This window comes from Hyaena hyaena, unplaced genomic scaffold (genome assembly GCF_003009895.1).
Source record: "Hyaena hyaena isolate Hyena2069 unplaced genomic scaffold, ASM300989v1 scaffold_204, whole genome shotgun sequence".
Taxonomy (NCBI): Eukaryota; Metazoa; Chordata; class Mammalia; order Carnivora; family Hyaenidae; genus Hyaena; species Hyaena hyaena.
The window spans coordinates 2492914-2515487 of NW_024080837.1; the positions used below are offsets into that span (position 1 = coordinate 2492914).

General features: G+C 38.5%; 1 protein-coding gene across 6 annotated transcripts in view; it reads left to right on the forward strand.

The window, feature by feature from the left end:
* The first annotated feature begins 16 nt into the window (after window positions 1-16).
* Window positions 17-22574, forward strand: part of VNN1 (vanin 1) — a 66284-nt gene continuing 43726 nt past the window's right edge. For 2 of the 6 annotated variants that reach the window (XR_005530192.1, XM_039242038.1), the window contains exons 1-2: window positions 17-135; window positions 15022-15292. The gene's annotated coding sequence lies outside the window, so the exon portion shown is untranslated. The remainder of the gene's footprint in view (window positions 136-15021; window positions 15293-22574) is intronic. The other 4 variants (XM_039242034.1, XM_039242037.1, XM_039242036.1 and 1 more) reach the window with 4 other exon arrangements.

Here is a 22574-nt window from a genome sequence, read left to right on the forward strand (position 1 = left end):
GACTTATAAATGAGGACCTCTGATAGACTCAGTCCTCAGAGCAGTGCCTTCCTCATCTAAATTCTTTCTTTGGAGAGTAGAATTATTCTTCTGGCTTCAGCTAGTATTCCTGAGTCCGCAGAGTATAATTCGCAGGTAAGCAAAAATTATTTTTTCTTTTTTATGGGAGCCAGTTTCAGTCACAGAATAATGGTTAGGACTGATATTTAAAAAATAAACATTTTATTAAGTTCTATGGCAAAAATATATATATTCTTACAGTGTAAATAACTGTGTCAATCAGATTCATGTCCATAGAAAGTTGAAAGTGTTCTAGTCAGTAAATATTAAATAACAAAAATTCAACGGAGTAAATTTAAAGGTCAAATTGGCTTTATTCAATGATTCATGAGGCCAGCAGCATTTCATCCAGGGGTGGAAAAAAAACTCTACTGAGGTTTAGGAAAGGGAAGGTTTTTAAAGGCAGAGAAGGAGTGGAAAAAGAAAAATTATTATCAAACAATGCATTATTTTTTTCAAGGTGGCTCTCCTAAGGGGAACTTAAGGATTAATTTCTAGTAATCCTGAAATTAATTTCTGAAATCCAGAAGATTTCAGGTTGTCTGGCTAAAGGTCACATTTCTGCAAGAAGCTGAAGCTGCCAATTAGGTTAGGTAGTAAGTCTCGGTGGGGTTTAGAATAGATGACTCCATTTTGGGTTTGCTGTCTTCTTTTTAACAATATTAATGGGGTGCCTGAGTGGCTCAGCCAGTTGGACATCCAACTTCGGCTCAGGTCATGATCTCACAGTCTGTAAGTAGGAGCCCCCCACTGGACTCTGTGCTATCAGCCCAGAGCCTGGAGCCTGCTTCGGTTTCTGGGTCTCCCTCTCTTTCTGCCCCTCCCCCACTCATGCTTTGTCTCTGTCTCAAAAATGAGATTAAAAAATTAAAAAAAAAACAATATTAATATCTAGGCCTTTATATTTAGTAGCAACACAAAGACAGATTTCTTATCTTTTATTATACATAACACATTATAACTCTGACTCAGGTCCCATTTCTGATCACCACCCATAATTCTGACACCGAGTTCTGATGTGGGGGAGGTGGTTCCCACACCCGTAAGCAGTTGCCTAACCCCAGCTGGAGGTCCTACAATTCAACTCGATTCTGAGTAGCATCTCTATACCTGGAGATAGTGTTGGGACCCACAGTTGAGGGGCTTGGCCCCACAAAATTGCCCTCTCCCCACTTTAGACGTCAAACCCAGATTGTTACCTGTGCTTCTGACTGACTGGCTATACAAAGGAGGGTCCGGGGACCCCTTCCTTCAGTTTCGTTAATTTGCCCTAGTGGCTCATAGAACTCAGAAACATTTTACATCAGATTACCAGTGTTACAAAACAAAATTCAACTGAGTCAATTTGAAGATCTAACTGGCTTTGTGAAGTGATTCATGAATCAGGCTGGTGGCATCCCATTACACGTGGAAGGAGCTCCTTGGAGCTAAACTGGAGAAAGGTATTTGAAGGCAGAGAAAGGGCATTTTAAAAAAATGGAGGAGGAGAAGGAGAAGAAAGGAATTTATTAGCAAGGAATGCATTGTTTAGCCAAGTTGCCCCTCTAAGTAGAGTATAAGTTCTACATACTACTCTACTCCTGGTCTAGATTGACCAGGAAATTTGATGTTGACTGGTTACAGGTTACATGGGGTAACATTTGGGGTGTTGCAATCTCCGTTAGGTTAGGTAGTAAGTCTTGGTTTACTTGATAGGGTTTTGGGGTTATGATGGGAGGATCCAGAGCTAATGGCCAAGGAGGAATTCTTGAAGACGTCTTTGGTACAAAAAGGTGATTTTACTTTATTTTATTTTTTTAATTTAATGTTTTTAATTTATTTTTAGAGAGAGATAGAGACAGCATGAGCAGGGGAGGGTCAGAGAGAGAGGGAGACACAGAACCTGAAGACAGCCTCCAGATTCTGAGCTAGCTGTCAGCACGGAGCCCAACACGGAGCCCTAACCCACGAACTGTGAGATTGTGACCTGAGCCGAAGTCAGACACCTAACCAATTGAGCCACCCAGGTGCCCCAAAAAGGTGATTTTATTAAAGCAGGGGGATAGGCCCCTTGGTAGAAAGAGCTGCACTGGGGTTGTGATGAGTAACTGACTATATACCACCAGGTTGAGAGGGGTCAGGGATAGAGCAAGTATCTAAGGTATTTTGGAAGCAAGGCTAGCTACTGTTAGGAAAACACCATTTATTACTGTTTAGTAAAACCTCAGTCATGAGACCCTTCAGATGTATATTAGGGAGTCATAAGCTTGGGGTATGATTGCCAGAATGTTTCTTGGGGCAGTTGAGATAAAGGAAGTCTCTAAAGGAATTTTATATGTTAAAGTAGACTTACAGGATCCTGGGGGGTTGGGATAATGTTCATCCAAGACTCCTCTGTGCCCCTAGCAAAGTGTCATCATCGAGGTAGCTGAGCTCCAAGACGGAGGTCACCCTGCCTGTTTCAAGAACTCGTCAATGGGCTGGAGGCAGTAAGGGAATTTACTTTTTCATTTGCCTTTGTTTCCCACATCACCATGGCAAGTACTTAAACCCCCTTACATCTTGATGAGGGTGATATTAGGGCTCCAGGAAATAGAGTCTATAGGTTTGTGGAGATGAGGCTATGGATAAGATTGCCTTTTTCTTGCAGTTTACTAAGTTATCTGTCAACTGAAGGAGACCCCTGTCCTGTGTGACTGTGATCTCTATCAGGCAACCGTTTGCTTTCTTTCCTTTCCTTCTCCCTGTTCTTGGGCAGCCAGAGATGTCTGAGAAATATCGCTCATATCCCATCTGGTGGTGGCGGGGGCTTCTGTTAGCCTGTACTTTGCCCTCAGCTTGCCGCATGCTCCCTCAACACACTGACTTGGGGCCTTAAGTGATGCCATTTGGGCTTGTGATTTTCTTTTTAACAATTCCCTCCTTTTGATCAGACTTTCAGCTTAACTGAGAGATGTGACCAAAATTTACGGCATTAATGTCACTGCTCTGAAAGTTCTTGAATCTTTCGTTGATTCTTTGCGTGGCATTCACAGGTCATGACTTTATCTCTGTGATATTTGCAGATTGTGAATTTAGGTTTGCGTCCTGTAAATCAGTCATCCTTGGTTCCTTTGCTGCTGCATTTAAAGCTTTTGAAAGAATATAATGGACCAGAAAGGTTATCTTGATTACTTTAAGTGGGATAATTCCCAATGTTTGGAATACCCTTTGAAGCCATGGTCCCTCTTTCAGGGTCATTGAGCTCAGGAGTCAAGAAAGAATTCTTGAAATATTTTTGGTGCAAAAAGGTGCTTTTATTAAAGCAGGGGACAGGACCCATGGGCAGAAAGAGCTGCACTTGTGATTGTGAGCTGTGACTGATTATATATTTTGGAGTTTAACATATACGGATTTCTGTACATTAAAGAAGACTTACAGGATCCTGGAGGTCTGGCTATCATCAAGCTGTTGCTTTTAGTCTCTAGCAAAGCATTAGCATTAAGCAAATGTGAGTTCCTTGAGGAATGTCACATTCTTCCTGTCTCAAGTATTTATCAATGGGTGCAAGTTGTAAGGAAATTTAATTTCATTTACATTTTTTTCACCTTTGTTCTCTTCATTATTCCCTTCCCCCCCCACCCCTCCCCCCAACAATTTTGACCCTTAAATCTTTAAGACTACTGAGGTGGAAGGTCTTATCTTCTGTACTTTTTTCTGTGTAGAGATGTCCCTACCTATGGGTCAGCATTGGTCAGTTGGGGGAATTTATATAAAGGAGTTACGAAAGCAGTGACAGTCAAGTCCAAGGCAGACAACATATATGAATCTCCTTGAGTACAAAGGATCATGTGTCAGCTTGAAGTTATGGAAGTGAAGGAGTCTAGGCACCAGGCAGGGAGACACTGGAAGAGACCACAAATTAAGATTAATATTATTAGAGAAAAAGAAGCCTAATATAAAGAGACCTTTGATAGTCAACTAAAATTTTCCTTTTGTCCAGAAGTTTAAGCAATCATTAAAGGAGAGAAAAGGATTATGTAAAGTGCCACTTTGGAGATTCATATCTTTTAGCAATCTTGTTCCATTTTTGTGATAATCTGAAATATATCTTTTAAAAAATATGGAATATATACACTACATTCCACTTTGATAATGGCACATGTAACTACTTATGCAGCTGTTAAAACATGCAAGGCCATATAATTTTGTAGAATTGCTTTACACATCAGTGTAATATCAGCATTGAGTAAAGAAATACTGTTTGTGAGTCATTTAGTGCTTTTACAGTTTATTTATTAAGGGCTTCCATATGCCAAATGACATTCCTTAGTCCCATTGATGGAACAAAGATGGACGTTAAGTGATCTTATCAGTGAAGTATTTATTGTGTCCATCATTGTTTTAAATTTGAAGATTAGCCAGGGTTGTGATAGTTTTGATTATACACCCACGAATCCAAGCAAAACTCAAGGGGCAATGACCTATTACCCATCCTGGAGGAAGTCAGGGCCCTAGGTTAGATCCACATAACCACTGGATTCCATTTGGAGCTAGCCATCTAATTCTGCACTACCTTGTCCAATCAGTAGCCTGGAATACGAAGATTTGAGAACATATTTCTAGAGATAGCCATCCCAAATGTCATGTGCTATTTGTCCAGGTATCATATGTATGGTTTCTTTGTTTCTAGTGTAAAATTGCTTTTTGACTGAGTTGTCCAGTGAAGGGGTGTGAGCCATAAATATTCATCCCAGATTTGGTATATATACCATCCTGGGTAAATTGATAAGTAGACTTTTGTAATCTAGGCATTCCTTGATGGGCATTAGCTAGTGGACTTGTGAATTCAATTAAAACCTTGATAGTTTTAGGGTATGAAAAAGTTTGGTTATGACCCAGAAAATTCCAAGTCATACTGATCATGGGCCAAGAAGAAACATTGTGTCTAGTGATAGAATTATCACAATATATGTTAGTGTTAGGATTATGTATTATATCTAAAATATAAGTGTATAAGGAGTGCTAAGCAGTGCCTTGTAAAGGAGAAGCCTATTGGGGTAACCCAGACATGCTCTATATGGGCAAAACTCCACATATCCAACAGTCTGTTTGATTCTGAAGTCCAGTATAATGTCGTGCCCATTGTAGAAAGGAATTGTCTATTAAAATTGGTGAACAGAGAAAAAAGAGAAATTATACAACCTTCATCATTATTTGAGATCTTTTACAAGTCCACAAGAATAAGAAGTGATGTTAGTTTGTTCATTGTTTCCTACGAAGGAGTTACATGTATTATTCTAAATTTTCGAGTCCAGGAGGAGTGTCCCTTTAATTTTATTGCAGTGGGAGTACATAATATGAACTGACATGGACTGGGAGTTTAGGTCCTCTGCTATGTTTGACTTCCAATCTTTTAAATAAACCATGTCTCTGGGGCTTGCATGGGGTAAACTTTTGGTCATAGTTAAATCAGATTTGGGGAGCATGCACTCAGTATATTTATTAAGTAATTTGTGAATTAAACCAGCCTCACGTGAGTAATTTAATAAAGTATTATAATCATCAACTAACAACAGATCCACTGTAATAAATGGTTTTCTGCATAATAGTTCAAAATGGCTTAGTCCTATAGGCCTTTTTGGAGCAGTCCTCATTCTGAAAGTCCTATCAGTAAGAAAGTAACCCAATTTTCCTGGATCTCCAGTATAAATTTAGTAAGGTGTTGTTCTAAAGTATGATTAGCATGGGGCACCTGGGTGGCTTTGTTGGTTGAGCATCCAACTCTTGATTTCAGCTCAGGTCATGATTTCAAGGTTTGCAAGATAGAGCTCCGTATCGGGCTCTGCATTAATAGCATGGAGCCTGCTTGGGATTCTCTCTCAACCTCTATCACTCTGTACCACCCTTGCTCATGCTCTCTTTTTCTCTCTTTCAAAAAAAATAAACCTTAAAAATTTGAGGTATGATTAGCTTTCCCTACCTTTCCAGAGAATTGTGGTGCCAGGCTAAATGTAAACATTATCTAATTTTTAAAGTTCATGCTATTTGTTGAGTTATTTGTGCAATAAAATAAGGGCCATTGTCACTTTGAAGGGATCATGGAGCCTAATCTAGGAACAATGTCTCACAACAGGACCTTGGTCACTTCTGTGGCTTTCAGTTTTACATGGAAAGGCCTTGACTCATCCAGGGAAAGTATCGACAAACACTAGTTGGAACTTCGGCCTTTGCAAGGAGGCATTTGTGTGAAATCAAGCTGCTAGTCCTTTCCTGGGTATGTTCAAGTCTTCAGACTGGTTTGAAAGACTGCACCTTCCAGATTTACGTGTGCACAAAAAATACAGGATCGACAGGCCTATTTCATAATAGTTGTTAAATTTATTCCATCATATAGATATATATTTTTAATGGTTATTTTATTTTTCAGAGAGACAGAGAGAATGTGAGTGGGGAAAGGAGAGAGAGAGAGAGAGAGAGGCACAGAATCTGAAGTAGGCTCAAGGCTCTGAGCTGTCAGCACAGGGCCTGATGTGGGGCTTGAACTCGTGAACCACAAAATTATGGCCTGAGCTGAAGGTCAGACACTTGACCGACTGAGCCACCCAGGTGCCTCAATCATCAAATATATTTTTAATTAAATGTTCTAAAGCATTTTTGCCCAAATGAGTAGCCTGCTGTAAACCTGTATTACATTTCACCAGTTATTTTTGGGTATGAAGATTTTCCCCTTGTTATTAAGAAGCCAGTCCTGTGTATTCTTTTTTTTTTTTTTTTTTAATATCCTCATTTCTGGACTATGTGAATTTCTTGGTGTGAAGAGACTGGAGTTATGGATTGTATTAGAGTTAACCTGATATATGTTCACTTTGTGCTGCCTGCTTGGCTGCATGGTCTGCCAAATTGTTTCCTTTAGATTCTAAATTCATACCCTTATAATGTATTCTAGGTGAATGACAGTTCCCTCCTTAGGTAGGTGTACAGCCTCAAGAAGGTTGATTATTTCAGGCCCATATTTGATTGGGAAATTATGACTTGATAAAAATCTCCTTTCCTTCCAAATTGCTCCATGGGCATGTAGCATCAGGAAAGCATGTTTAGAGTTAGTATAAATATTAATTTTTAGGGCTTTTGCCAATTGAAGAGTATGGGTAAGTGTTATTCATTCAGCCTTTTGGGCAGATACCCACTGGAAGGGCTTTTGCCTCAATGGTCTTAATTAAGGTCACTGTAACATATCCAGCCTTTCTCTCGTCCTTATCCATGAAGCTACTGCCATCAGTAAAGTAACCATTGTCTGCATTTTCAATAGGAGAATCTTTTCAGTCTGGTCTGCTAGAATAAACAAGTTTGATAACTTCTGAGAAGTTATGTTCTAGCATAGAAGTATGATGGTCAGGTCCAGGAATCAGGGTAGCTGCATTTAAAGTTTGACAGGCAGAAGTATTATTTTAGGGTCATCTAAAAGCATAACCTAGTATTTAGTAAGTTGACCTCCTGTTATCCATTGGTGGCCTTTGGTCTCTAGGACACTCTGGGCCTGATGTGAGGTCATCACTGTCAAGAAATGTCCTACAGTAAGTTTTAAAGCTTCTTCTACCTGTTGTTGCAGGTAGAAGGGCTGTTGCAGCCACTGCTCGAAGACAAGAGGCCACCCTTGTGCTACATTCTCAACTATCTTCAAAAAAGAGCCCACTGGTCTTATTTTATTTCCTAATTTCTTGATAAGAACTCCCAAAGCTTGTCCCTGTTTTCTGCTACACATAAAGGAAAAGCTTTTTCTAAGTTTGGTAAAGCCAAAGCTGGGGCTGACAAAACCTTAGTTTTTAGTGCTCGAAAGGCTGTCTGCTAGGCTTTAGTCCTTAAGTCATACAATGGTATGGTTAAGAGCCCAAATCCAGGAATCCATATGTGGCAAAAACTTCGCATGTCTAGGAAAGTATGGAGTTGCTTCTTTGTATTGGGGGCTCAAGATCTAATATGGCCTTTTTCCTGTCAGTAAACATTGTCCAATGACCTGATGTTAATTCATATCCATATATTGTGCCTTCTGTTTAGATATTTATGCCTTCTTATGGAAGACACAATACCCCCATCTGCCAATAAATTAAGCAAGGTTATAGAATTACTATCAGACATCTCTTTTGTGGGACTGCAGTTTAGAATATCATCCATGTATTGAATTATTTTTCCTTGAGGGGAGGATATATCACAGAGGTCTTTGCTAAGTGCAGCCCCTGAGAAGGTAAGGACTGTCACTAAACCCCTGCATCACAACTGTCCACATTAACTGAGCAGCCTGTGGGCTTAAAGGTGAGGTCCATTCAAAAGTAAATAGTGGCTGTGATTTTGCACTCAGAGGGATGTAAAGAAGGCGGCTTTTATTTTATTTTTTTATTATTTTTTAAATTGTTAACTTATTTTTGAGAAAGAGAGAGAGATTGAGAGAACACAGCAGGGGAGGGACAGAGACAGAGGGAGACACAGAAACTGAAACAGGCTCCAGGCGCTGAGCTGTCAGTGCAGGGCCCTATGCAGGGCTCAACCCCACAAACCATCTAAGAATCACCCACGAACCACCCACAAACCACCCATGAACCACTCAGGAACCACCCAGGGACCAAGCTGTCAGCACAGAGACCAACACAGGGCTCAAACCCCATAAACCGGGAAATCACGACCTGAGCCGAAGTTGAATGCTTAACTGACTGAGCAACCCAGGTGTCCCCCAAAAAAGGCAGCTTTTAAATCAAGTATAGTAAGCCAGTTAGTATCACCAAGGGCCTGGGTGAGAATAGTATATGGATTTGGCACTATGGATGAATAGGTAAAATTGCTTCGTTTATAGTTCTTATATCTTATACCATTCAATAGTTCCCATTTGGCTTTTTTACTGGTAAAATTGGAGTATTATAAGGAGATTCACAGGGTCTTAAAATATTATGTTTGAGAAACTTAACAGATGTTTGTAACTGGCTTTTGCCTGCAGTTTTATGGGATATTATTTATGAGGCATAGTGGTTGGTCTTTTTAAGATCACTTTAACTGGTTGGGCTTTAAGAGCCCCTCATGGGACCTTGCAATCCCAGACCCGTGGATTTACATCCTTCCAAATATTAGAAGGGATATCAGGGTAAGGTTTTAATTCTCCAAGTGTTAAAGAGAATAAGCCATCCTCTTTAGTAAGAGCAAACTGCTTCCTAGTTTATACATTAAGTCTCATCCAAGAAATGGAGTGGGACAAGACAGAAGGACTAGAAAAACATGAGTAACCAACTGACTTTTTTTTTTTTGTATTTACAAGTTAAAGGCATTGTCTGATAGCATGTTTTGGTTTCCCCACCTATGCCAACAATTTTATGGTTAGAAATACCAGTAGGGCCTGAGTGCTGAACAAGAAGAGAGTTAAGTGTCTTCTTTGTCAATAAGGAAATTGATAAAATTACCTTACACATCCAGGGTAACCTGGGCCTTAGTCATCCTGATATCAAAGGGAGCCAGACCAGCCTCAGAGCTTCATCATATGAGTTCTTCATATTCTTTCAGTTGTGCAGGAAAGTGGGTTCCTGTCTTCCTCTTTCTCTGGAAATAAGGGTGGCCTCTCTTCCAATGTCCTTCTTTCTCACAGACAGGACATGACTCTAGTAGAGAGCATTTGTTTGGACATTCCTTGCTCCAGTGTCTGATCTGGCCACACCTCTAGCATGGGATCTTACCTGGTCCTTTGTCTGATACCTGCTTTTTCTTTAGCCCCTGGTTAGTCTGGCATTGTGGTGAATCTGTGATAGTGGCAGCCAATATTTGAGCCTGTATTTCTCCCTGCAATTTAGCTCTCCATTACTTTTCCTGTCTTAAAACCATACTGCTATTATGAAAAACTCCAGTAGCCCTACCCCAAGAAGCAAGAAAAGTCTCATATACACAACTTAACCTTACACCTAAAGGAGCTAAAAAAGGAACAGCAAATCAGACCTAAACTCAGCAGAAAGGAAATAATAAGATTAGAGTGGAAATAAATGATATAGAAACAAAAACAATAACAAAAACCCAATAGAATAGATCAGTGAAACCAGGAGCTAGTTCTTTGAAAGAGTTAATAAAATTGATAAACACCTAACCAGACTATCAAAAAGGAATGAGAAAGGATCCAAATAAATAAAATCATGAATGAAAAAGGAGAGATCACAAGCAATACCAATAATAAGAAAATATTATGAAAAATTATATGCTAACAAATTGGGCAATCTTGAAGAAATGGATAAATTCCAAGAAACATATTAATTCCCAAAAACAGGAAGAAATAGAAAGTTTGAACAGATCCATTACCAGCAAAGAAAGTGAATCAGTAATTAAAAATTTCCCAAGAAGCAAAAATTCAGACCAGATGGTCTCCCAGAGGAATTCTACCAGACATTTAAAGAATGTTCCAAAAATCAAACTGTTCTGAAAAGTAGAAATGGAAGGAAAACCTTTGTTCCAAACTCATTATAAGAGGCCAGTTTTCTTGATTTCAAAGCCAGACAAAGCAAAGCAGGAGGCATCATGATTCCAGAATTTAAGCTATATTACAAAGACAGTATGGCACTGGCACAAAAACAGACACATAGATAAGGGAACAGAATAGAAAACCCAGAAAAGGAACCATAACTGTATGGTCAACTAATCTTTGATGAAGCTGGAAGGAATATTCAATGGAAGTCATCTGCGAAAAGTGAAAGTTTGACTTCATCTTTGCCAGTTCTGATGCCTTTTATTTCATTTTGTTGTTTGATTGCTGATGCCAGGACTTCCAGGGCTGTGTTAAACAACAGTGGTGAGAGTGCACAGAAAGAGAAATCAAGAACCTGATCCCATTCACATTTGCACCAAAAAACCATAAAATACCTAGAAATAAACATAACCAAAGATGTAAAAGATCTGTATGCTAAAAACTATAGAAAACTTATGAAGGAAATTGAAGAAGACACAAAGAAATGGGAAAACATTCCATGCTCATGGATTGGAAGAATATTGTTAAAATGTCAGTACTACCAAAGCAACCTACACATTCAATGCAATCCCAATCAAAATTGCATCAGCCTTCATCTCAAAGCTAGAACAAACTATCCTAAAATTTGTATGGAGCCACAAAAGACCCTGAATAGCCAAGGTAATATTGAAGAAGAAAACCAAAATGGGAGGCATCACAATCCCAGACTTTAGCTTCTACCACAAAGCAGTAATCATCAAGACAGTATGGTATTGGCACGAAAAGAGACACATAGACCAATGGAATAGAATAGAGAACCTTGAATTGGACCCAAAAGTGTACAGCCAACTAATCTTTGACAAAGCAGGAAAGAGTATCTAATGGAAAAAATACAGCCTCTTTAACAGATGGTGCTGGGAGAACTGGACAGCAACATGCAGAAGAATGAAACTAGATCATTTTCTCACACCATACACAAAAATAAACTCAAAATGGATAAAGGACCTGAAAGTGAGACAGGAAACCATCAAAACCCTAGCGGAGAAAGCAGGAACCAACCTCCTCGACCTCAGCTGCAGCAATTTCTTACTCAACACATCTCCAAAAGCAAGGGAATCAAGAGCAAAAATGAACTATTGGGACCTCATCAAGATAAAAAGCTACACAGCAAAAGAAACAATTGATAAAACTAGTAAGCAACCTACGGAATGGGAAAAGATAGTTGTAAATGACATATCCATTTTACAAAGGGCTAGTATCCAAAATCTATAAGGAACTCACCAAACTCCACACCTGAAAAACAAATAATCCAGTGAAGAAATGGGCGGAAGACATGAACAGACAGGTATACTTCAAGTGGGAAACACAGTTTTTATCAGCACCCCACCCCCATCCCATATCTTCAGCTTGTCTGGAAAACATATATATAATCACAAAGACATATTGATAACTCATGCTAAGTGACAATTGAATGAAGTCTAGCTGCAGGTGTTCAACGAGTCTACAGGGAGATGTCTGAGGACACTGGAGACAAAATTACTTCTTTTAGAATTATGGGTCCGACACGTTAGACATTTTGGTAGACTGTCTTTGCAATTTTATGGAGGTTTTCCCACTAATGATTATTTATCATTTGAGTCATCTTAAATGCACTACAGTGGTTGAAGGAACGCAAAAATTTAAGAAATGGGGCTTGTCGAGGACCTGGCAAAAATGAAACAAGCATCTTGGGTTTCCCATGGCCTCAACTATTCATTTAATTTATAGCCATTGCTTATCTGCCTCCATTTCTCTGATTCAGAAGCAGACTGTTGCCATGTTAGAGGGATATCAGGATAGCAAAAGTCTGGCAAAGAGGTACCATCAGAAGCAGAATGGTCCTCATCCAAATGTGCTACAGTCATTATAGATTCTGTTGCTGCAGCCTTGTCATGGAAGGCGGCTTGATCACATATTGAAAGTTCTTTCCAAAGATTTCTTTTTCATAAACCTTTTTTAATTTTCTTTTTTTAAACTCAGATTTGTCCTATGTTTTCCCTCTTTAAAAAAACAGTCTCACTTTAGGAGAAAATTACTTGATTTTCCCTCAACAAAAATATATCTCTGCATCTCACAATTTTTTCTTACCAAAAACATCCATCTTACTTTCTTTGCACACAAAGTTTTTTCCCTTATTATTTCCAATGATCTAATAAGTTACACTTATTAGAATTTTTAAGCCTTAGAAACCTTAATTTCTAATGAAAATTTAGCAGTAATTGTAAACTGTTTTTTCACAATTCTCTAGATTTGCACGTTTATGAATATATCTCATAATTTTTAGAAGCATATGCCTTTTTAAATTTTCCAGTGGAACATGAACAGATCAGGACATCTTTTAGTTTCTCTGCAACTAGAAGTCAAAATTACATAAACCTATGTTTAGTGATTAATGTTTTAGTATTTTGTTTTATTTGGAAGTGATCTAGATATTTAATGAATTTATGTATGTATGCATACATATATGTATGTATGTAAATATGCTCCATGACCAGCATGGAGATCAATGCAGAGCTTGAACTCATGACTCTGAGATCAAGACTTGAGGTGAGATCAAGAGTCAGACACTTAATGGACTGAGCTACCCAGGTGCTTCAATATTTAACAAATTTAACTTAACTCATCATTTAACTTAACTCAGCAAAATTTTAAGGTTCTAGGTTCCCAATAAGATATAGAAAAACTATTTAAAATGTTAGTTTTACTTGTTCTTAACAATTTATGCTTAGGTTACTCATAAAAACTTTGCGATACATTAAAGTCAATCAGTCTTCCAAGTTATTTTTCTTTTTCATTAATTATTTTATTTTATTTTTTATTCTTTGAGAGAGGGAGAGCACAATCAGGGAGAGGGGCAGAGCGAGAGTGAGAGATAATCTTAAGCAGGCTTCATGCTCAACATGGAGCCTGGCATGGTGCTTGATCCCATGACCATGGGATCATGACCTAAGCTGAAACCAAGAGTCTGATGCACACCCAACTGAGCCACCCAGGTGCTCCTCCAAGCTAATTCTCTTTTAAATATTCTGTAACAGGGATAATATTGACTTATAGGACTTTAAGTAAACCTAGGCAGAATAAAAGTTTTTTATTTCATTGCTGATAAATCTAAAGACATGTTTATTTTAATGAAACCAACAACCTTAAACAAGCTTTCATATTGAATAGTTTTCTGGATCACATGAAATTGAAAAAAAACCATTTGGGTTAGTTTCTATCTTTTTGAGAGGTCTAGAATAGTCAGTCCTTATTAGCACTTGTCTTCAAACCAACTAAATAGAACTCTTTTGAAAATTAATGGAGTTTTTTAACATTTGTACTTGTTCCTAGAATTAATCTTAAGAAAGCTGTGCTAGAGTCTGGTCACAAGAGCCTTTTTAGCAGTTAATTTTAATGTGTTTTTTTTTTTCTTTTTTTTGAGAGAGAGAGAATCCCAAGCAGGCTCCACTTTCTCAGGGCAGAGCCTGACATGGGATACCAACTGACAAACCGTGAGATCATGACCTGAGTCAAAATCAAGAGCTGGACACTTAACCAACTGAGCCACCCTGGAGCACTGGCAGTTTATTTTTTTAAATACTTTTCATTTTTCTTTCTTTCTTTCCCCCTTCAGTCTCAGGTAATTTTGGGCTATGTTTGCATTGCAAAGACATAAGATGTATAACATCAAGGGGAAGGAAAAAAAAGTGAGTTCTTCCAAGAAGGATTTTGATTTTCTAAGGCCAATAATTTATAGGGTTTTTCAGATAAACAAGGGAAGTTTTGGGATTGGAAAGGAATAGGTGAATTTTGAACTGCCTGTAGACTGACTTTTGTTTTGTAAAAGATTTATAAGATAAGAACGTTGTTTTCAATTCCTCAAAGAATTGGGTTATAAATTAAATAACATTATAGGTTAATCCATCTATCTTATGACATTATCCTCTTTTTTTGCTTTCCCTCTGGGTACATAGTTTTGTTGTTTTTTTAATTCCAGTATAATTAGCATACAGTATTATATTTGTTTCATGTGTACAGTACGGCGATTCAACAAATCTATACATTACTTATTGCTCATCGTGATAAGTGTACTCTCAATCCCCCTGATCTATTTCACCCATCACTCCACACAGTTCCCCTCTGGTAACCATAAGTTTGTTCATAGTCTATATTTATGAGTCTGTTTTTTGTTTTTTGGGGATTTTTTTTTTTGCTGTTTTTTAGGTCTCTTTTTCCTTCGTTAGTTTGTTTTGTTTCTTAAATTCCACATAAGTGAAATCACATACTATTTGTCTTTCTCTGACTATTTCAGTTAGCATTATACCCTGTGGATTCATCCATTTTGCTGCAAATGTCATTCTTTTTTATGGCTGAGTAACATTCATTGTGTTCAGCGATCAACGGACACTTGGGTTGCCTCCATAACTTGGCTATTGTAAATAATGCTGCTTGGGTACATAGTTTTAATTGTAAATATTTCTGGCAGTATTGAATAACATCTCATGGGTGTCCAACAGGCCCCCAAAGAGAGTGCAAAGGATACTATCTTCCTCAAACCCAGAGTCACTCCCACAGACAGTCAAAAGAAAAAAACAACTTGTACGTAACAGGCGGGCAGAAAGCCAAGCCTACTTATGCAAAATGAAACAAGTAAGAAGGCAATTCCTATCCCTTGGAGATAAAAGAACAATACACAACGGATTTGCATTTGGAAATGAAGGGACAACAGTGAGAATTTCTTTTTCTCCCTGGACGGGGCACCACAGAGATTCAGAAGAACTGATTCTGGTAAGAATTTTCATCTTTCACTGGCTTTTGACAGTTTTTCCAGGAACCCCTCTGAAGGCTCTGGTATCCACCAGAGTTTCCCTTTAGCTGTTTAAGGAAAGAATGTAGCAGTTAACCAGAAAATTCCCGTTTCTTCAACTCTGGGAGGATACGGGAGTGTCTGTAAAAGCATTAAATTGGAAGACTTTTGCTTACAATTAGGTAGTCTTTCTAGAGTGGGAAAACAATTTAGACAGAGGATTAATAGAATGAGTACACAGAGGAGGGTAGAGGTGAACCATAAGAGTTACATCAGTCTAATTGTTGTTGTAGGTAGTCAGGGAGCAAGAATTTCCCATTCCTTTCAGGACCCATCAGGCCAGATTAGGAATCAAACTGACAGGAGACAAATTAATAGGAGAAAATCAAATTTAATTTTGTATGTACTGGGAATTCACATACACATGGAAATTCCAAGATAGTCGGGCAAAATGAGGTATGTATGTCACTGTGAAGTAAGGAGAAGAGCGTGGGCTCTGGGACTTTAGAGGGAAGAAACGCAACTCACGGGGAGATAAGAAAGAGTAAAGGTTGGTAAACAAATGTTTGCAGACCTCTAAAAAAATGTGAGACATACAACACTTTGATTAAACAAGTCTTGCTAGGTTTCTTCCTGTCTGCCACACCTAGTTCATGTCAAAACATAGTTACCTATGGTGATAGCTCTCTGCCTGGAGCAGATCCTCTATCTAGATTCCTTTTAGGCAGTTGTGGAGAAGGTAAAGAGCTTTTCCTGAATCTGCTGGGATTTGATTACTTTCTTTTGGTCAAATTTTTATTAAATTCTAGTTAGCTAACATATAGTTTATTATTGGCTTCAGGAGTAGAATTTAGTGATTCATCACATACAATACCCAGTGCTCATCCCAACAAGTGCCCTCCTTACTACCCATCCCCAAACTAGCCTATCCCATGGAACCCCTCCCCTCCAGCAACCCTTGGTTTATTCTCTAAAGCTAAGAGCATCTAAGGTTTGTCTCCCCCTTTCTCTTTTTTTCCCTCTTTCCTCTATGTTCATTTGTCTTGTTTCTTAAATTCCACATGGGGTGAAATCATATGGTATTTGTCTTTCTCTGACTGACTTATTCCACTTAGCATAATACACTCTAGCTCCATCCACATCATTGCAAATAGCAAGATTTCTTTTTTTTTTTATAGCTGAATAATATTCCATTGTATATGTATATACCACATCTTCTTTATCCATCATCAGTCAATGGACATTTGGTCTCTTTCCGTAGTTTGGCTATTGTTGATAATACTGTTATAAATATCAGGGTCGTGTACCCTTTTGAATCTATATTTCTGTATCCTTTGGGTAAATATTTAATAGTGCAATTGCTGGATCATAGAGTAGTTCTATTTTTAGTTTCTTAAGGAACCTCCATAACGTTTTCCATACTGCACCATGTTTGCATTCCCACCAACAATGTAACAGGGTTCCCTTTATCTACATTCATGGCAACACCTGTTGTTTCTTGCAGTGTTAGTTTTAGCCATTATGTCAGGTGTGAGGTGGTATCTCATCATGGCTTCTATTTGTATTTCCCTGATGATGAGTGATGTTGAGCATCTTTTCATGCATCTGTTAGCCATCTGGATGTCTTCTTTGTTGTTGTTTTTTTAAATATTTATTTATTTATTTTTGAGAGAGAGACAGAGCATGAGTGAGGGAAGGGGCAGAGAGAGACACCCACACCCACACAGAATCTGAAGCAGGCTCCAGGTTCTGAGCTGTCAGCAACAGAGCCTGATGTGGGGCTCAAACCCATGAGCCATGAGATCATGACCTGAGCTGAAGTCAGACGGTTAACCGACTGAGCCAGCCAGGAGCTCCTGGATGTCTTCTTTGGAAGAATGTCTGTTCATGTCTTAAATGGGCTATTTCTCTTTTGGGTGTTGAGTTTGGTAAGTTCTTTATAGATAGATACCTAATCAGATATGTCATTTGCAAATATCTTCTCCCAATCCATAGGCTGCCTTTTAATTATGTTGATTGTTTCCTTCACTGTGCAGAGGCTTTTTATTTTAATGAAGGCCCAGCAGATCATGTCTGCTTTTGTTTCCCTTTGCCTCTGGAGATGTGTCTACTAAGAAGTTACTATGGGCAAGGTCAAAGAGGTTGCTGCCTGTGTTCTCCTCTAGGATTTTGATGGTTTTCTGTCTCACATTTAGGTCTTTCATCCATTTTGAATTTATTTTTGTGTATGGTATAAGAAAGTGGTCCAGTTTCACTCTTCTGTATGTTGCTGTCCAGTTTTCCCAACACTACTTGTTGAAGAGACTGCCTTTCTTTCACTGGATATTCTTTCCTCCTTTGTCAGGATTAGTTGACCATATAGTGTGGGTCAACTATATTTCTGGGTTTTCTATTCTATTCCATTGATCTATGTGTCTGTTTTTGTGCCAGTACCATACTGTCTTGATGATTACAGCTTTATAATATAGCTTGAAGTCCAGAATCGTGATGCCTTCTGCTTTGCTTTTCGTTTTCAAAATTGCTTTTGTTCTTCAGGATCTTTGGTGGTTCCATGCAAATTTTAGGATTGTTGTTTTAGCTCTGTGAAAAATGCTGGTGGTATTTTGATAAGCATTGCATTAAATACATAGATTGCTTTGGATAGTATAGACATTTTAACAATAATTCTTCTTTTGATACATGCGCATGGAATGTTTTTCCATTTCTTTGTGTTCTCCTCAATTTCTTTCATAAGTGTTCTATAGTTTTCAGAGTAGAGATTCTTAATCTTTGGGTCGGTTTATTCCTAGGTATCTTACAGTTTTTGGTGTAATTGTAAATGGGATTGATTCCCTGGTTTCTTTTTCTGCTGCTTCATTATTGGCGTATAGCAATGCAACAGATCTTTCTTTCTCTTTCTTTCTTTCTTTCTCTTTCTTTCTTTCTTTCTTTCTTTCTTTCTTTCTTTCTTTCTTTCTTTCTTTCTTTCTTTCTATTGTCAAGTTAGCTAACATACAGTATGGTATTGGCTTCAGGAGTAGAGTTCCATGATTCATCACTTACATACCACACCCAGTTCTCATCCCAACAAGTCCCCTCCTCAATGCCCATCACCCATTTTCCCCAGCCTCCAATCCCCAACCCCATCAACCTTCTGTTTGTTCTCTGTATTTAAGAGTCTTATGGTTTGCCTCCCTCTCTGTTTGTATCTTATTTTTCCTTCCCTTCTCCTATGGTCTTCTGTTAAGTTTCTGAAATTTGATGTATGAGTGAAATCATGTGATATCTGTCTTTCTCTGACTGACTTATTTCACTTAACATAATACCCTCCAGTTCCATCCACGTTGAATGCAACAGGTTTCTGTACATTGATTTTATATCCTAAAACTTTGCTGAATTCATGTATTAGTTCTAGCAATTTCTTGGTGGAGTCTTTGACTTTTCTACATAGAATATCATGTCATCTGCAAATAGTGAGTTTGATTTCTTCCTTGCTGATTCAAATGCCTTTTATTTCTTTTTGTTGTCTGATTGCTGAGGCTAAGACTTCTAATACCTTGTTAAATATGGTGAGACTGGACATCTGTGCCTTGTTCCTGACTATATAGGGGGGTGATGGACATGGAGGAGGGCACTTGTGGGGATGAGCACTGGGTGTTATATGGAAACCAACTTGACAATAAACTATTAAAAAAAAAAAGGAAAACCTCCCAGTTTTTTCTCATTGGAGATAGTATTAGCTGTGGGTCTTTCATATATGGCCTCTATGATGTTGAAGTGTGTTCCATTTATCCCTATGTTGTTGAAGGTTTTTATCAAGAATAGATGCTATATTTTGTCAAACACTTTTTCTGCATCTATTGAAGGGATCCTATGGTACTTATCCTTTCTTTTATAAATGTGGTGTATCACATTAAACAATTTGTGAATAATGAATCACCCCTGTTGCCCAGGAATAGATTTTACTTGATCGTGGTGAAGAATTCTTTTAATGTATGGTTGGATTTGATTTGCTAGTATCTTGTTGAGAGTTTTTGCTGCCTGTAATTCTCCTTTTTAGTGGAGTCATTGGTTTTGGAATCAAGGTAGTGTAGCCTTACAGAATGAGTTCAGAAGTTTTCCTTCCATTTCTATTTTTTTTTTTTTTGTAACAGTTTGAGAAAACTAGGTATTAACTCTTCTTAAATGTCCGGTAGATTTCCTCTGGGAAGCCATCTGGCCCTAGACTTTTGTTTATTGGGATATTGTGATTACTGAGTCACTGTCTTTGCTGGTAATGGATCTGTTCAAATTTTCTATGTCTTCCTGTTCCAGCTTTGGTAGTTTGTATGTTTCTTGGAATTTATCCATTTCTTCCAGGTTGCTCAATTTGTTGGCACATAATTTTTCATAATATTTTCTTATAATTGCATTTCTGTGGTGTTGGTTCTCTCCTCTTTTATTCATGATTTTATTTATTTGGTCCTTTCTCTTTTCTTTTTGATAAGTCTAGTCAGGGGTTCATCAATTTTATTAATTCTTTCAAAGAACCAGCTTTTCCATTAATCTTTTCTACTGATTTTTTTGTTTCTATATAACTTATTTCTGCTCTATTTTTAAAAATTATTCTTTAATTATTATTATTATCCTTTCTTTTGCTGGATTGCTACATACTTCCCTCTTCTGACCTCCTTTGCTGCATTTGAAAGGTTCTGAGCTGTCGTATTTTCATTTTCATTTGCTTCCATGTATTTTTTAATTTTCTTCTCTAATTTCCTGGCTAACCCACTCATTCTTTAGTAAGATGCTCTTTAATCTCCATGTATTTGTGGTCTTTCCAAATTTTTTCTTGTGTTTGACTTCATGTTTCATAGCACTGTGGTCTGAAAATATGCATGGTATGATCTCAATCTTTTTTACTTGCTGAGGCTTGATTTGTGAATCAGTATGCAATCTATTCTGTTTACTTTGGGAACCCTTGCTTTCAAGTGTACTACTTAGATGGCCTTATCTAATGGAAACATTCTCCATCAGGACAATCATAATTCTATGTTGTTTTTATTACAATGTTACCATTTCTTCATTATCTACCATTCTAGATAATCACAGCCCCCAGCCTCATAGTTTTTAGACATGAAATAAGTAGGTGTAGCAGAAGGTGACACACTTGACTCTACTGATTTTAAGAACCCCATTAGTTAAGTGTTTGTTTATAGGAAACAAGATAAACAAAGTGGGCATCTTGATGCCCAGCAGTAAACAAAAGCTGTCACTGAGGACTGGTTAAGTGAAGGCTGAAGCCCACCACTAGCAACTCCCATTGTGGACTAAACCAGCAGAATTCATTATGGAAACTGCAGACTGGAACTGGGGAAAGGACTAAACCAGGAAACTCCAGTAAATGGGGACTTCAGCGTGGAAATTAAGAAGGAATCCCAATGTGGAATTGCAGACTGATCAAAGGCTGAGGACTCACACTCCATTAGAATTTCCTGTTGGTCTAACCTACCTGTTAACCCTGGACTGGAAAGCCGATTATGTCAGGAGCTCGAATGCAAAAGGAGCAGAGCTTGACCGAGAGGGACTTACCAATGGCCCTCAGGAGAAGCAAGACAGTGAACTCAGAGGTGTTCACAGAACCTTATACCTGTGTTTCTCATTGCTCCCAAACATAGTCAAAATTGTGCTTCAGATCCTGACAGTGCCCCCAAGGTAAAACAAAAGAAAACAATTCAGCCAAGTAAATTTGAAGATCTCATTGGCTTTATTTTTTTTAATTTTTAATGGTTTTTTTTTTTTCAATTTCTGACAGAGAGAGAGAGAGAGAGAGACAGCATGAGCAGAAAAAGGTCAGAGAGAGAGACACAGAATCCAAAGACAGGCTCCAGGCTCTGAACTGTCAGCACAGAGCCTGACGTGGGGCTTGAACCCATGAACCGTGAGATCATGATCTCAGCTGAAGTCTGACGCTCAATCGACTGAGCCACCCAGGTGCCCCTCTCATTGGCTTTATTAAATGCTTCATGAATCAGGCAGCATTCCATCTAGTAAATAGATGAGAGCTCCCCTGAGGTTTTGTAACTGAACCAACGTTAAGTTTATCCTTGGCGTGTCAGAAATTGCTCCAGATTAAGTTGTCACACAAAGAAAGATTTATCTGCAGCAAATAAGGACAACATGACGGAATGGCTTCTGGTGCAGTGACTCTCCAAGCAAGGGTGAATGGATTCTCTTTATTTAAGTTCAGGGTGAATATTTAGATTAGGAAGCCTCCCCTTCCTAGGTAGAGGTGTCATAAGGTCATGCCCAGGGCCTTAGAGAAACATGCCAATAAGTGCATGGTGTGTTATGTAAATGAGGCCTGTGCTCTTCCTTGGGCAGAGATTTTAGTATTACAATGAGGTAAAGGTAGTTGTTGGTCATTTTAGAGGTCATTTGTTGGTACATCTGTGCAGGCAAGTCAGTTGAAGCTCCAACTGGCTGGAGGTCTTGTCACTATTGCCTGAGGGGTGATTTTGGTTTCTGTTTATCCGAGTTAGGGGATAAGCCTGGAAGAAGAGCTTACAGAAAAATGTGAGACAAAGTTTGGTGAGTACAATCAGGTGGGGAGTGAGGGTCAGGTCTTGGGGGCTTGCAGGCGACAGTTTTTAAAGGGAGAGAGAAGGCACAAAAAAAAAAAAAAAAGAAAGAAGAAAGGAATTTATTAGCAAGGAATGCATTGTTTAGGCAAGGTTGTCTTCCTAAGGGTAGTGGTAGGAGCCTATCAGTAAAATTTTCTAGAATTGGCCAGGAAATTCTAGGTTGACTGGTGAACAGTTACATCCTTGGGGTGTTGCAATTACATACAAGTTAGGTGTTAAGTCTTGGTTTACTGACTTGGGGCCCTAAGTGATGCCATTTGGGGGCCTGTGTTTATTTTATTTATTTATTTTTTTAACATTAGTTTAATTAAAAAGGATATAAGTCAGGAACAGCCAGATGGAAGGGATGCACGGGACAAGGTATGGGGAAGGGGTGCAGAGCTTCCGTGTCCTCTCCAAGCATGCCACTCTTCACCCACCTCCATGTGTTCACCAACCCCAAAGCTCTCCAAACCCCTTCATTACATAGGCACTCTTGATTAAATCATGGTTCTCTTGCATTGACTTCCCTTGGATCAGCTGGATCAACTGAATTAGCTGTGACAACAAAAGAGATAACTGATGAGGGCAGGAAAGTATCCAAAGGTCTATGGCAAGCTGGTGGCAGTATTGGGGTAATTTCTTAAATGACACACTTATTAGGTCTTTTGTGTATCAGGTACTG